A 13947-nucleotide genomic window follows, 5' to 3' on the forward strand; every position below is an offset into this window, starting at 1 on the left:
GTTCCCTCCACCATCTTGGGTCTTCCATCTTCTTGTCACCAGGGGCAACCAGTCCATGTCCAGCTGGACCACCATTTTGGATCCTGATGAGCACTGGCAGCCATTTTGTTCCCACTGATTAATAGCCGTCATTTTGTGAGTTTGAGAATCCTGATCTAATGAACATATTTTTATTATTCAAAAAGACCATATCATTTAAAACTAAATCTAAAAAAAGAGGTGAGAAAGAGAGAGGGGAAAAAAAAGGGGGGGGGGGGGGGGGGGGGAAAGAAAAAAAGAAAGAGAGAGAGAGAGAGAGAAAAGAGAAGGAAGAGCCTTTTCAATCCTATATTAATTTATTGTATTTTATTATATTTTATTTCCTATATTATTCTATTTTATTCCTATATTATTTACTATTATCCATTATTAATATTATTATTTACTATTAGTATTATTAGTACTATTATTATTATTATTATAATTTACTATTAGTATTATTAGCACTATTATTATTATTATTTACTATTATTAGTAGTATTATTTACTATTAATATTATTTACTATTAGTATTATCTACCATTATTATTTACTATTAGTATTATTAGTACTATTATTATCATTATTATTATTATTATTATTATTCCTTCTCTTGAGAGGTGAGGAAGTGGGAGAGAGGGAGGGAGAGAGAGCGAGAGAGAGCGAGAGAGAGAGAGAGAGAGAGAGGAGAAGGAAGAGCCAGGAGGGGTCCGCCAGTCTGGCAGTGTCCCCTCCCCGCCGGATCGGGCTGTCACTCATCCTCCCCCCTCCGCCCCCAAGAGATGGATAGACAGAGGGGAGAGAAGAGTGATGAAACAGAACAAATTCATCTAAATTAAGTCCATCCTTGGTTAGGTTTAGGATTAAAATCCCTGGTCAGGACATCCCACAGTTAGGTTTAGAATTGGATTTCTTGGCTAGGGTGTGGAAAAGGAAACAGGGTCCCAGCAATTGCTGGTCCCCTGTTGGTGCACGCTCACTCGACTGGAGTGGGCATTGATGCCCCCTGATCAAAAAATTACCCATCTTGGGTTATAGTTGCTAGCTGTTTATGATTGAGCCCGTCGCGACGTTTCGGCGTTGTTTCGCCTTCATCAGGCTGGGCTCAATGATGTAGGGACTGTCTTGTCCTCTATTTATATGTTCCCCTCAACTTAGGTTTTCTTTGTGACTTTCTTGTCTTCTATTTCTCTGTTTCTTCTTGCTTAGGTTTTTTTTCTGCATTTTCTTAGCTTTTTCTGTGCTTTTTTCTGTTTTTCTCAACCCTGCTTGGGGAGTTCTATGTTTCTGTTTGTCTCAACCCTACTTGGGGAGCTTTTCTTTCATGTGCTTTCTTCTTAGCTTTCTCTGTACTTTTTTCTTAGTTTTTCTCTATTTTTCCTCTCTGTGTACCCTTTGTGACTCTCTTGTCATCTATTTCCATTTTTCCTTGTTTTTATTCATGGCACCCCCTATTCCTTAGTCCACTCTTTCTTTCATCTTTATATTTCTGGCACCCCCATCTTTAGTAACCACTCTATTTAGGCTTCTTTTTCTGTTTTTCTATTTTTCCATTTTTTAGGCTTTTTTTCTGTTTTTCTGGGGGGTGGGGGGGAGGGAGGGGGGATAGGTTAGGATTAGGGTAGGAGATATGGGCAGGGGCATCACCCACTCCACCGGGACCTGGCTGGTTAGGGTGTGGAAAAGGAAACAGGGTCCCAGCAATTGCTGGTCCCCTGTTGGTGCACGCTCACTCGACTGGAGTGGGCATTGATGCCCCCTGATCAAAAAATTACCCATCTTGGGTTATAGTTGCTAGCTGTTTATGATTGAGCCCGTCGCGACGTTTCGGCGTTGTTTCGCCTTCATCAGGCTGGGCTCAATGATGTAGGGACTGTCTTGTCCTCTATTTATATGTTCCCCTCAACTTAGGTTTTCTTTGTGACTTTCTTGTCTTCTATTTCTCTGTTTCTTCTTGCTTAGGTTTTTTTTCCTGCATTTTCTTAGCTTTTTCTGTGCTTTTTTCTGTTTTTCTCAACCCTGCTTGGGGAGTTCTATGTTTCTGTTTGTCTCAACCCTACTTGGGGAGCTTTTCTTTCATGTGCTTTCTTCTTAGCTTTCTCTGTACTTTTTTCTTAGTTTTTCTCTATTTTTCCTCTCTGTGTACCCTTTGTGACTCTCTTGTCATCTATTTCCATTTTTCCTTGTTTTTATTCATGGCACCCCCTATTCCTTAGTCCACTCTTTCTTTCATCTTTATATTTCTGGCACCCCCATCTTTAGTAACCACTCTATTTAGGCTTCTTTTTCTGTTTTTCTATTTTTCCATTTTTTAGGCTTTTTTTCTGTTTTTCTGGGGGGTGGGGGGGAGGGAGGGGGGATAGGTTAGGATTAGGGTAGGAGATATGGGCAGGGGCATCACCCACTCCACCGGGACCTGGCTGGTTAGGGTGTGGAAAAGGAAACAGGGTCCCAGCAATTGCTGGTCCCCTGTTGGTGCACGCTCACTCGACTGGAGTGGGCATTGATGCCCCCTGATCAAAAAATTACCCATCTTGGGTTATAGTTGCTAGCTGTTTATGATTGAGCCCGTCGCGACGTTTCGGCGTTGTTTCGCCTTCATCAGGCTGGGCTCAATGATGTAGGGACTGTCTTGTCCTCTATTTATATGTTCCCCTCAACTTAGGTTTTCTTTGTGACTTTCTTGTCTTCTATTTCTCTGTTTCTTCTTGCTTAGGTTTTTTTTCTGCATTTTCTTAGCTTTTTCTGTGCTTTTTTCTGTTTTTCTCAACCCTGCTTGGGGAGTTCTATGTTTCTGTTTGTCTCAACCCTACTTGGGGAGCTTTTCTTTCATGTGCTTTCTTCTTAGCTTTCTCTGTACTTTTTTCTTAGTTTTTCTCTATTTTTCCTCTCTGTGTACCCTTTGTGACTCTCTTGTCATCTATTTCCATTTTTCCTTGTTTTTATTCATGGCACCCCCTATTCCTTAGTCCACTCTTTCTTTCATCTTTATATTTCTGGCACCCCCATCTTTAGTAACCACTCTATTTAGGCTTCTTTTTCTGTTTTTCTATTTTTCCATTTTTTAGGCTTTTTTTCTGTTTTTCTGGGGGGTGGGGGGGAGGGAGGGGGGATAGGTTAGGATTAGGGTAGGAGATATGGGCAGGGGCATCACCCACTCCACCGGGACCTGGCTGGTTAGGGTGTGGAAAAGGAAACAGGGTCCCAGCAATTGCTGGTCCCCTGTTGGTGCACGCTCACTCGACTGGAGTGGGCATTGATGCCCCCTGATCAAAAAATTACCCATCTTGGGTTATAGTTGCTAGCTGTTTATGATTGAGCCCGTCGCGACGTTTCGGCGTTGTTTCGCCTTCATCAGGCTGGGCTCAATGATGTAGGGACTGTCTTGTCCTCTATTTATATGTTCCCCTCAACTTAGGTTTTCTTTGTGACTTTCTTGTCTTCTATTTCTCTGTTTCTTCTTGCTTAGGTTTTTTTTCTGCATTTTCTTAGCTTTTTCTGTGCTTTTTTCTGTTTTTCTCAACCCTGCTTGGGGAGTTCTATGTTTCTGTTTGTCTCAACCCTACTTGGGGAGCTTTTCTTTCATGTGCTTTCTTCTTAGCTTTCTCTGTACTTTTTTCTTAGTTTTTCTCTATTTTTCCTCTCTGTGTACCCTTTGTGACTCTCTTGTCATCTATTTCCATTTTTCCTTGTTTTTATTCATGGCACCCCCTATTCCTTAGTCCACTCTTTCTTTCATCTTTATATTTCTGGCACCCCCATCTTTAGTAACCACTCTATTTAGGCTTCTTTTTCTGTTTTTCTATTTTTCCATTTTTTAGGCTTTTTTTCTGTTTTTCTGGGGGGTGGGGGGGAGGGAGGGGGGATAGGTTAGGATTAGGGTAGGAGATATGGGCAGGGGCATCACCCACTCCACCGGGACCTGGCTGGTTAGGGTGTGGAAAAGGAAACAGGGTCCCAGCAATTGCTGGTCCCCTGTTGGTGCACGCTCACTCGACTGGAGTGGGCATTGATGCCCCCTGATCAAAAAATTACCCATCTTGGGTTATAGTTGCTAGCTGTTTATGATTGAGCCCGTCGCGACGTTTCGGCGTTGTTTCGCCTTCATCAGGCTGGGCTCAATGATGTAGGGACTGTCTTGTCCTCTATTTATATGTTCCCCTCAACTTAGGTTTTCTTTGTGACTTTCTTGTCTTCTATTTCTCTGTTTCTTCTTGCTTAGGTTTTTTTTCTGCATTTTCTTAGCTTTTTCTGTGCTTTTTTCTGTTTTTCTCAACCCTGCTTGGGGAGTTCTATGTTTCTGTTTGTCTCAACCCTACTTGGGGAGCTTTTCTTTCATGTGCTTTCTTCTTAGCTTTCTCTGTACTTTTTTCTTAGTTTTTCTCTATTTTTCCTCTCTGTGTACCCTTTGTGACTCTCTTGTCATCTATTTCCATTTTTCCTTGTTTTTATTCATGGCACCCCCTATTCCTTAGTCCACTCTTTCTTTCATCTTTATATTTCTGGCACCCCCATCTTTAGTAACCACTCTATTTAGGCTTCTTTTTCTGTTTTTCTATTTTTCCATTTTTTAGGCTTTTTTTCTGTTTTTCTGGGGGGTGGGGGGGAGGGAGGGGGGATAGGTTAGGATTAGGGTAGGAGATATGGGCAGGGGCATCACCCACTCCACCGGGACCTGGCTGGTTAGGGTGTGGAAAAGGAAACAGGGTCCCAGCAATTGCTGGTCCCCTGTTGGTGCACGCTCACTCGACTGGAGTGGGCATTGATGCCCCCTGATCAAAAAATTACCCATCTTGGGTTATAGTTGCTAGCTGTTTATGATTGAGCCCGTCGCGACGTTTCGGCGTTGTTTCGCCTTCATCAGGCTGGGCTCAATGATGTAGGGACTGTCTTGTCCTCTATTTATATGTTCCCCTCAACTTAGGTTTTCTTTGTGACTTTCTTGTCTTCTATTTCTCTGTTTCTTCTTGCTTAGGTTTTTTTTCTGCATTTTCTTAGCTTTTTCTGTGCTTTTTTCTGTTTTTCTCAACCCTGCTTGGGGAGTTCTATGTTTCTGTTTGTCTCAACCCTACTTGGGGAGCTTTTCTTTCATGTGCTTTCTTCTTAGCTTTCTCTGTACTTTTTTCTTAGTTTTTCTCTATTTTTCCTCTCTGTGTACCCTTTGTGACTCTCTTGTCATCTATTTCCATTTTTCCTTGTTTTTATTCATGGCACCCCCTATTCCTTAGTCCACTCTTTCTTTCATCTTTATATTTCTGGCACCCCCATCTTTAGTAACCACTCTATTTAGGCTTCTTTTTCTGTTTTTCTATTTTTCCATTTTTTAGGCTTTTTTTCTGTTTTTCTGGGGGAGGAAAAGTGTTCCGGCCCCTGAAGGGACGCGGAGGTGCACGGTCCTTCCCTTGGGCCCTCCCGCTACTCCACTGCCTGTTACGGCCACCAGGCACAAGACGCCGTCCCCGGTACCGTACAGGGATCCAATCCTGGTCCTCATCCAGGTAGACCATTATTGTCTTGTCTGTGATGAAGCCTTTGTTATCTAATAATAAAGTTTTGTGTGGATGATGCAGCCTTTGGTATTATAATTTAATAAATTTTGTTTGTTTGTTATTTATGAATGTAGGTATGAATGATAATGTATCTAATTTATAGTGCAAAAAAATAATAATGAGAAAAAAAGAAAGCGTTTGTTTTTTATAAAAAAATAAAGAAAAACTGATTAATTTTTAATAAATTCAAAATAGGCCAAATGGTAGTGTGCCCGGGGCAACGTTTCGACCCCACCGGGTCTTCTTCAGGCCAGGGCACACGCGGTACAAAACGAAAAAGTGGCTGCTGTGAATAATCTGGAGATGTTGCTCCTTTGGCTGTCAGGGCTAGAATGAGGGTGTTCAGCACTCCTCTCCTTATATAGCCTCTGACGAACTAAACTAAAAATGCAGTTTTCAATGAACTGATGTTTTAAAGTTATGCAGCCTTGCCTATAATAATGAAAAAACACAGAAAATGGAAAATACGTACATAGTCAAATAATACAAAATTGTTTTTAACGTATTTTTTAATCCTTTTTAACCACTCTAAATGTTGTAGATAAAACTATGTTTTAAATTGTTTTTAGTATTTTATGAAATGATTTTAAATGTTTTTTTTGTTGTTTTTTAATGGTTTTTTAATTTTTTTGTTGCTTATTCATTTTTGGTGCTTTTATTTACATTTGTAAACATGACAAAATTGTTTTTAACGTATTTTTTAATCCTTTTTAACCACACTAAATGTTGTAGAGAAAACTGTGTTTTAAATTGTTTTTAGTATTTTATGAAATGATTTTAAATGTTTTTTTTTTTTTTTTTTTTTTTTTTTTTTTTTTTTTTTTTTTTTTTTTTTTTTGTTGTTTTTTAATGGTTTTTTTAATTTTTTTGTTGCTTAGTCATTTTTGGTGCTTTTATTTACATTTGTAGACATGAAGTTTGCATGTTTTGAAGATAAACAATGCTTCAAACAGGAAAAATTATTTTTAACTATTTACAACCGTATGAAACATTGAAAAGAAATTTTAACTAATGTGAGTGGGGGTTGGGAAATAAAAAGTAAAGACCCCCATGGTTAGGGTTAGGGCTTGTGAATCGGGTTGGGGTTAGAGACAAAAGATCAAAATGGTTAGGGTTAGGGCTTATGACTGGGTCGGGGTTAGAAATAAAAGATCCAAATGGTTAGGTTCAGGGCTTGGGGTCGGGTTGGGGTCCCAATCCAATGAGGGTTAGGGTTAGGAATGAAAACGGGGTTGGGGATCGAACGTCGAGCAACCCGAATAGTTGCTGTCAGTTGTTCTTCATGTTCAATCCCCAAGGTTCCTTTGTGTTCAACCGATGGATCCATTCTCTCTCCCGTTTCTTCCTTTGTCCACCTGTCCAACCTGAATTGTTCTGGATTCCAGCAACCCTCAGACTCTGCCAACCATGAGAAATAAAGTGTTTAACCAAGAGTGTGTGGGTTTCTTTCTTGTGTCTGATGTTGTATCTGTGTTGTGTCATCCTGGTGGAGATCGAGTTCTTTGTTTCGCCAATGTATTGTGTCCCACATTGTGAGCAAAAGATAATATATACACAATTGCAGGTCTGAGGTGTGAAAATTTGTGTAACTTTGTAAATAGTTTTGTTGATCCTGTTCTGTACATACTCCAGTTTTACTAATGTATCCGATAGAATGTTGGTGCTCCGCTTTGGCTGAATAGGTGGCAGTCTTGCCCTGACTAAATAATCCTTCAGGTTCTTGTTCCTGCGGTATGCTGAGATAACTTGGTGGTTATCCAAAAGTCCCGAACTCGCAATGATTTCTCGAAAATTCTTTTTGAATTTGTTGTTGAGCAATCTACTAGCTGAAGAAAAGGTCGTGATGAGTGGGATAAAGTCCTTGTCTGATGCGGGTTTCCGGTTCCGAAAGGTTCTGAGGCAACGTCTCAGAAATGATCGGCAGTAGCCTCTGTTCTTTAATGCGGCGAATAGTGTGTTGACTGCTCCCATGAAATCAGAGTCCTGTGTGCAGATTCGTTGAAATCTAATCAATTGTGACTTAATTAGTCCCTTATAAGTGTGAGTGGGGTGGAAGCTGGTCTTGAACAGCAGTGAATGTGTGTCCGTTTCTTTGAAAAAGACCTTGATGTCTAAACTTTGATCTGTTTGAAACAATTCCCCTTTGTAGACAGTGGTGTCTAAGAAGTCAATAGAATGATGGTCCGATTTGTGTTTGAGTCTAATGGAGGGATCGTGAGTGTCTAATATCTGGATGAATTCCGTAAATTCTTCCTGTGAGTGGGTCCAGATTCCAAATATGTCATCCAAATATCTAACATAAAGGAAGGGTTTTTGGGGACACTTCCCCAGAGCCGCTTCCTCCCACTCCGCCATAAAGATATTGGCGTAGGCGGGGGCAAACTTTTTGCCCATTGCTACCCCTTTGATTTGGAGAAAAAATTGGTTATTAAATTCGAAGTCATTCCTAGTTAAATTAATTTCCAATAGGGCTAACAACTGTCGGTCCGGCCTGTCTTGTTGGGGATACTTCTGAAGTATGTTTTTAACTGCTGTCAATCCGGCTTTTGTGTCTATATTAGTGTAAAGACTGTCTATGTCGATCGTGAAGAACAATGAATTGTGTGGAATTTTTAAATTTTTAATCATGCCAATGAAATGGTAAGTATCCTTCACGTATGATGGGTGTTTAACCGAGAGGGGATTCAGAAAATAATCTATGTATTCTGCCGTTTGATAGGTTTCGCTACCACAATCGGAGACGATCGGTCGTCCGGGAGGTATTCTGAATGGAACTGTCCATTGTTCTGGATTCTTGTGGATCTTTGGGAGCATATAAAACCTCCTAGGTCGGGGTTCCGATTCCCCTTTTAAATATTGTTTCTGTTTCCAATTGATGAATTTGTTTTTATGTAAATCCTCCACAATTTTATATACTTTTGGGACTGTCTGTAAATAAATTGGGTTTTGTAATCTTTTGTAGTATGTTCGGTCCTCCAACTGTCGATTTGCTTCAAATATGTACTGCTCCCTGTCTAAAATGACGACTGCACTGCCTTTATCTGCAGGCTTGATGACTATATGTTTATTTGTTGCCAATTCCCTAAGTGCTTGTTGTTCAGCTTGTGATAAATTTGTTTTTTCTTGTTGTAATCTGAAATGTGTGTTGAATTGTTTTAGATCTTGTTTCAGCAAAAAAATTATTTCTGGGGGCAATTTGTCTAAGGGCGGCACCCAATATGATGTTGGTGTGAACCTAGGTGGGTCTCGATTTCTTCCCTGTTGAAAATATGCTGCCAATTTTAGCCGCCTATGATAATTTTGAATATCCAATAGGATTTGCACCTTTTGCTTTCTATTCAGATCAAGTGTGGGAATGAAGGTCAACCCGCGATTCAGTAGGTCTGCCTGCGGGCCAGTGAGGTTGAAATTGTTAGCTAACACCATCACATTGTTAACCAACTGGGGTCTAATCCCACTATGCCCCTCCTCTGGAAGGCTTATGGGGCTTCCAAGTTTAAATAGGCGACCCAATGCTGCAACATTGCTCTAGCCGTTCCCCTGGTCCAATGCACGTAATCCGACTCCGTGTGGAATGCTGAGTTCTGTAGTGCTGGGATAAACGGCTGGTTCCTGATAAGGTGGGCATTCAACATCCGCAAAGTGCTCCGTTCCATCAGGGGGAGGCCCGGAGAGTAGTTGATTACAGGAATCCAAATCTCTGCGTACGGGAAGTACTTTTTGGCAGCTCTGAATGCCCCCTGCATCTGTTTAATTGCCGTCTCTTTGGCTCTTTGTCCCCTGCAGTTGATGCCGAAGGCCAGTACCAATTTCTCCACAGTCAATTGGCTTGTGGATTTGGCCATCAATGCCTGTGCATGACGAAAGTTGGCCCCTGGGAAACTATCAATCTGCAGGTCCGGGATAGAGTATCCCGGGAACCTGGCAAGATTGGAGTCACCCACGATCAGCCACTTCTTTCGCACACTCAGGCCCCAGTCAATCATTTTGCGTTCTGTTCTTACGTGCCTGGTGACTCTGCAGATCTGCGGTCTTGGGGTGGAGGTCTGAAGGTTTGGTGACCCTTGACTGGGGGAAACTGCTCCCATTACATTTGCCTGCAGTGTATCCAGTACTGCTTGTGAGGATTGCTCCATTGAGGTACTGGATGCGGGGAGTGGAACCAAAATTTCACTCGTTCCCACAACCTGTCCTGCTTCCTCATCAAGTGTGGGACTACCCTGAATGCTAGGTGAGGCCCCTTGTCCCACCTGTTGGGGGGTACTGTGTCCAAAATCCTCTATCTGGAGGAGGCCACTGTCCTGTGAGACCACGCATGCATTCCTTCTGCGTGGTGGTCTTTGTTCAAGAGATTGTACAGGAGGTGGGGGGTGGGAAGCAGGTGCAGCATGCACCATAACCTGCTCCGTCATCGTAGCAACTGTGTGTGCTACAGTGCGTTGAAGTGGGGCTTCCGCATGTACAGTGTCTGTGGTTTCTGTTGTGGATGTCTGTTGCTGTGCATCACGTGTGTGTGTTGTTGTGCGATCCCTGTCATTGGACCCCTCTGTAGAAGCTTGCCTGTCATGTTGTGTTTGTTGATCAATGTTCTTGTTTGTCCTTGCTGTAATCAAGGCTTCCGCATGATCCAGAACGTCCTGGGATACGCGGGGCAAATTGCGGCGAGCCCACCGTTTGGACACTTCAAACGCATCTCTCCAATCTGGGACCAAGTCTCCCTCCAAGTCTTCCAAAAGGGACTCGAGACTTGTGAGGTAGTGGTCCTCAAGCAAAAGCAATGTCGTGTAGCCCCAATTCTTTGCATTCCCCTGTATAAGATCAAGTGTCTTAGAAGTAGGGGACGCGGGCTTGATCATTGAGCCCAAGATCTCAACCATCCGGGAGATCATGCTAGGGTGGGGTTTCCCTGGTTTAGGGGCCACATTTTGTAGGTGATGAACCATTTTAATCACCATGTGCATCTTCCGCACAAGTTTTCCAAATGCTGGGGGAGCCGGTTGCTGTCTCCCATAACCAGCTGTTCTGGGTTGCCACCGCCCAAACCTAGTGGCAGAGCCCCTGTCAAATCCCCGTGTGACTGCTGCATAAGACCGAGACTGCGGTCCATAGTAGCGGTTCGGACCAAAGGGAGGCACTGGCCGGTTAGGGAGAGGAAAAGTGTTCCGGCCCCTGAAGGGACGCGGAGGTGCACGGTCCTTCCCTTGGGCCCTCCCGCTACTCCACTGCCTGTTACGGCCACCAGGCACAAGACGCCGTCCCCGGTACCGTACAGGGATCCAATCCTGGTCCTCATCCAGGTAGACCATTATTGTCTTGTCTGTGATGAAGCCTTTGTTATCTAATAATAAAGTTTTGTGTGGATGATGCAGCCTTTGGTATTATAATTTAATAAATTTTGTTTGTTTGTTATTTATGAATGTAGGTATGAATGATAATGTATCTAATTTATAGTGCAAAAAAATAATAATGAGAAAAAAAGAAAGCGTTTGTTTTTTATAAAAAAATAAAGAAAAACTGATTAATTTTTAATAAATTCAAAATAGGCCAAATGGTAGTGTGCCCGGGGCAACGTTTCGACCCCACCGGGTCTTCTTCAGGCCAGGGCACACGCGGTACAAAACGAAAAAGTGGCTGCTGTGAATAATCTGGAGATGTTGCTCCTTTGGCTGTCAGGGCTAGAATGAGGGTGTTCAGCACTCCTCTCCTTATATAGCCTCTGACGAACTAAACTAAAAATGCAGTTTTCAATGAACTGATGTTTTAAAGTTATGCAGCCTTGCCTATAATAATGAAAAAACACAGAAAATGGAAAATACGTACATAGTCAAATAATACAAAATTGTTTTTAACGTATTTTTTAATCCTTTTTAACCACTCTAAATGTTGTAGATAAAACTATGTTTTAAATTGTTTTTAGTATTTTATGAAATGATTTTAAATGTTTTTTTTGTTGTTTTTTAATGGTTTTTTAATTTTTTTGTTGCTTATTCATTTTTGGTGCTTTTATTTACATTTGTAAACATGACAAAATTGTTTTTAACGTATTTTTTAATCCTTTTTAACCACACTAAATGTTGTAGAGAAAACTGTGTTTTAAATTGTTTTTAGTATTTTATGAAATGATTTTAAATGTTTTTTTTTTTTTTTTTTTTTTTTTTTTTTTGTTGTTTTTTAATGGTTTTTTTTAATTTTTTTGTTGCTTAGTCATTTTTGGTGCTTTTATTTACATTTGTAGACATGAAGTTTGCATGTTTTGAAGATAAACAATGCTTCAAACAGGAAAAATTATTTTTAACTATTTACAACCGTATGAAACATTGAAAAGAAATTTTAACTAATGTGAGTGGGGGTTGGGAAATAAAAAGTAAAGACCCCCATGGTTAGGGTTAGGGCTTGTGAATCGGGTTGGGGTTAGAGACAAAAGATCAAAATGGGTTAGGGGGGTTAGGGGTTAGGGTTAGGGTTAGGGGGTTAGGGCTAGGGGTTAGGGGTTAGGGTTAGGGGGTTAGGGTTAGGGGGTTAGGGTTAGGGGTTAGGGGGTTAGGGGTTAGGGTTAGGGGGTTAGGGGTTAGGGTTAGGGTTAGGGGGGTTAGGGGGGGGGGTTAGGGTTAGGGGGGGTTAGGGGGTTAGGGTTAGGGTTAGGGGGGGTTAGGGGGTTAGGGTTAGGGGTTAGGGTTAGGGGTTAGGGGTTAGGGTTAGGGTTAGGGGGTTAGGGTTAGGGTTAGGGTTAGGGTTAGGGGGTTAGGGTTAGGGTTAGGGTTAGGGTTAGGGTTAGGTTAAGGGGATTTAGCCAGAGCTTGACGGAATAAAATGGAATAACTGGGAAAGTAAGTGTCGTAGAGGGATGAAAGTGGTGTCTACGTGGGGATTTTCTGCCGCTCCGCACGCGCTGGTGAAGACCCCATGTCGATAGCACCAACGGTTCTGGACTTGGTGTAAATGGGTCCAAATTTGACGGAATAAAAAGGTCAAAGTGGCAGATAGGAGTGTCCGATCGGGCCGATTCCACCACCACTGTACTCAGCAGGCCCTGCCGGGTCGTTAGACACGCAGCATGGCAGGGATCGGTGACATAACATGTAGCAGTTTCCCTTCACAGAAGCGTCTGCAGCAGGTGGGTGGAGGAGGAGGCAGCAGAACCAGGCCTTTGGAGCACTGTGTCATCTCCTGGTCCTGATGCTTTGAATCTCCCTCTCTGTCTGTCTGTCTGTCACACACACACACACACACACAGTAAGGTCTGAAGTGCAAAATTTGAATTACATTCCTTTGTATCTCTCCCTCTCTCTCTCTCTCTCTCTCTCTCTCTCTGTCAACACACACACACACACACACACACACACACACACACACACACACACAGTAAGGTCTGAAGTGCAAAATTTGAATTACATTCCTTTGTATCTCTCCCTCTCTCTCTCTCTCTCTCTCTCTCTCTCTGTCAACACACACACACACACTCACACACACCAAAGCACACAGACAGAAGCTGGTCACAACTGCTGTGCAACTGGGATTGAACCAGGGGGGCTCCCTCTGCTGGCTCAATGCGGTACAAAGTGTCAGAAGCTGTTAGATATCTGCTTTTGACAATCAATTGCACCTGTCATCCACAGGAGGGCGCCTAGCCGGGAAGTCCAGTACATTCCATATTAAAGTTGTTGCAAGTGCATTTTTTGTGTAAAAGACAGACACACACACACACACACACACACACACACACACACACACTGTAAGGTCTGAAGTGCAAAATTTGAATTACATTCCTTTGTATCTCTCCCTCTCTCTCTCTCTCTCTCTCTCTCTCTGTCTCTCTCTCTCTCTGTCACACACACACACACACACACACACACACACACACACACACACACACACACACACACACACACACACACACACTGTAAGGTCTGAAGTGCAAAATTTGAATTACATTCCTTTGTATCTCTCCCTCTCTCTCTCTCTCTCTCTCTGTCTCTCTGTCAACACACACACACACACACACACACGCACACACACACGCTCAATGGAGTATAAAATAAAGACCGGGGCAGTTCTCTCACTGGAGTCTCTTAGAGTGGAGGCTGCCCTTGCTAGCAAGAAGTTCTGTGTGTTTCTCTTCTCTGAGTCTTTACTGAAGAAGTGTTTTATAACATTTTCCTTAACAACTGACATGTGTTTTTTGTGTAAAAGAGAGAGAGACACACACACACACACACACACACACACACACACACACACACTCACACTCACACTCAGCGGCTCAGAGATGAGGGAAAAACAACAGAAATCAGGATAGATTTTAATGTCAGGAGATGCCCTGTGATGCTGGGGCCATTGTGTAAGATTGGAATGTGTACCAGTGGCTGGTGGGTGGTCCTTG

Source organism: Maylandia zebra, linkage group LG19 (genome assembly GCF_041146795.1).
Source record: "Maylandia zebra isolate NMK-2024a linkage group LG19, Mzebra_GT3a, whole genome shotgun sequence".
NCBI lineage: Eukaryota > Metazoa > Chordata > Actinopteri > Cichliformes > Cichlidae > Maylandia > Maylandia zebra.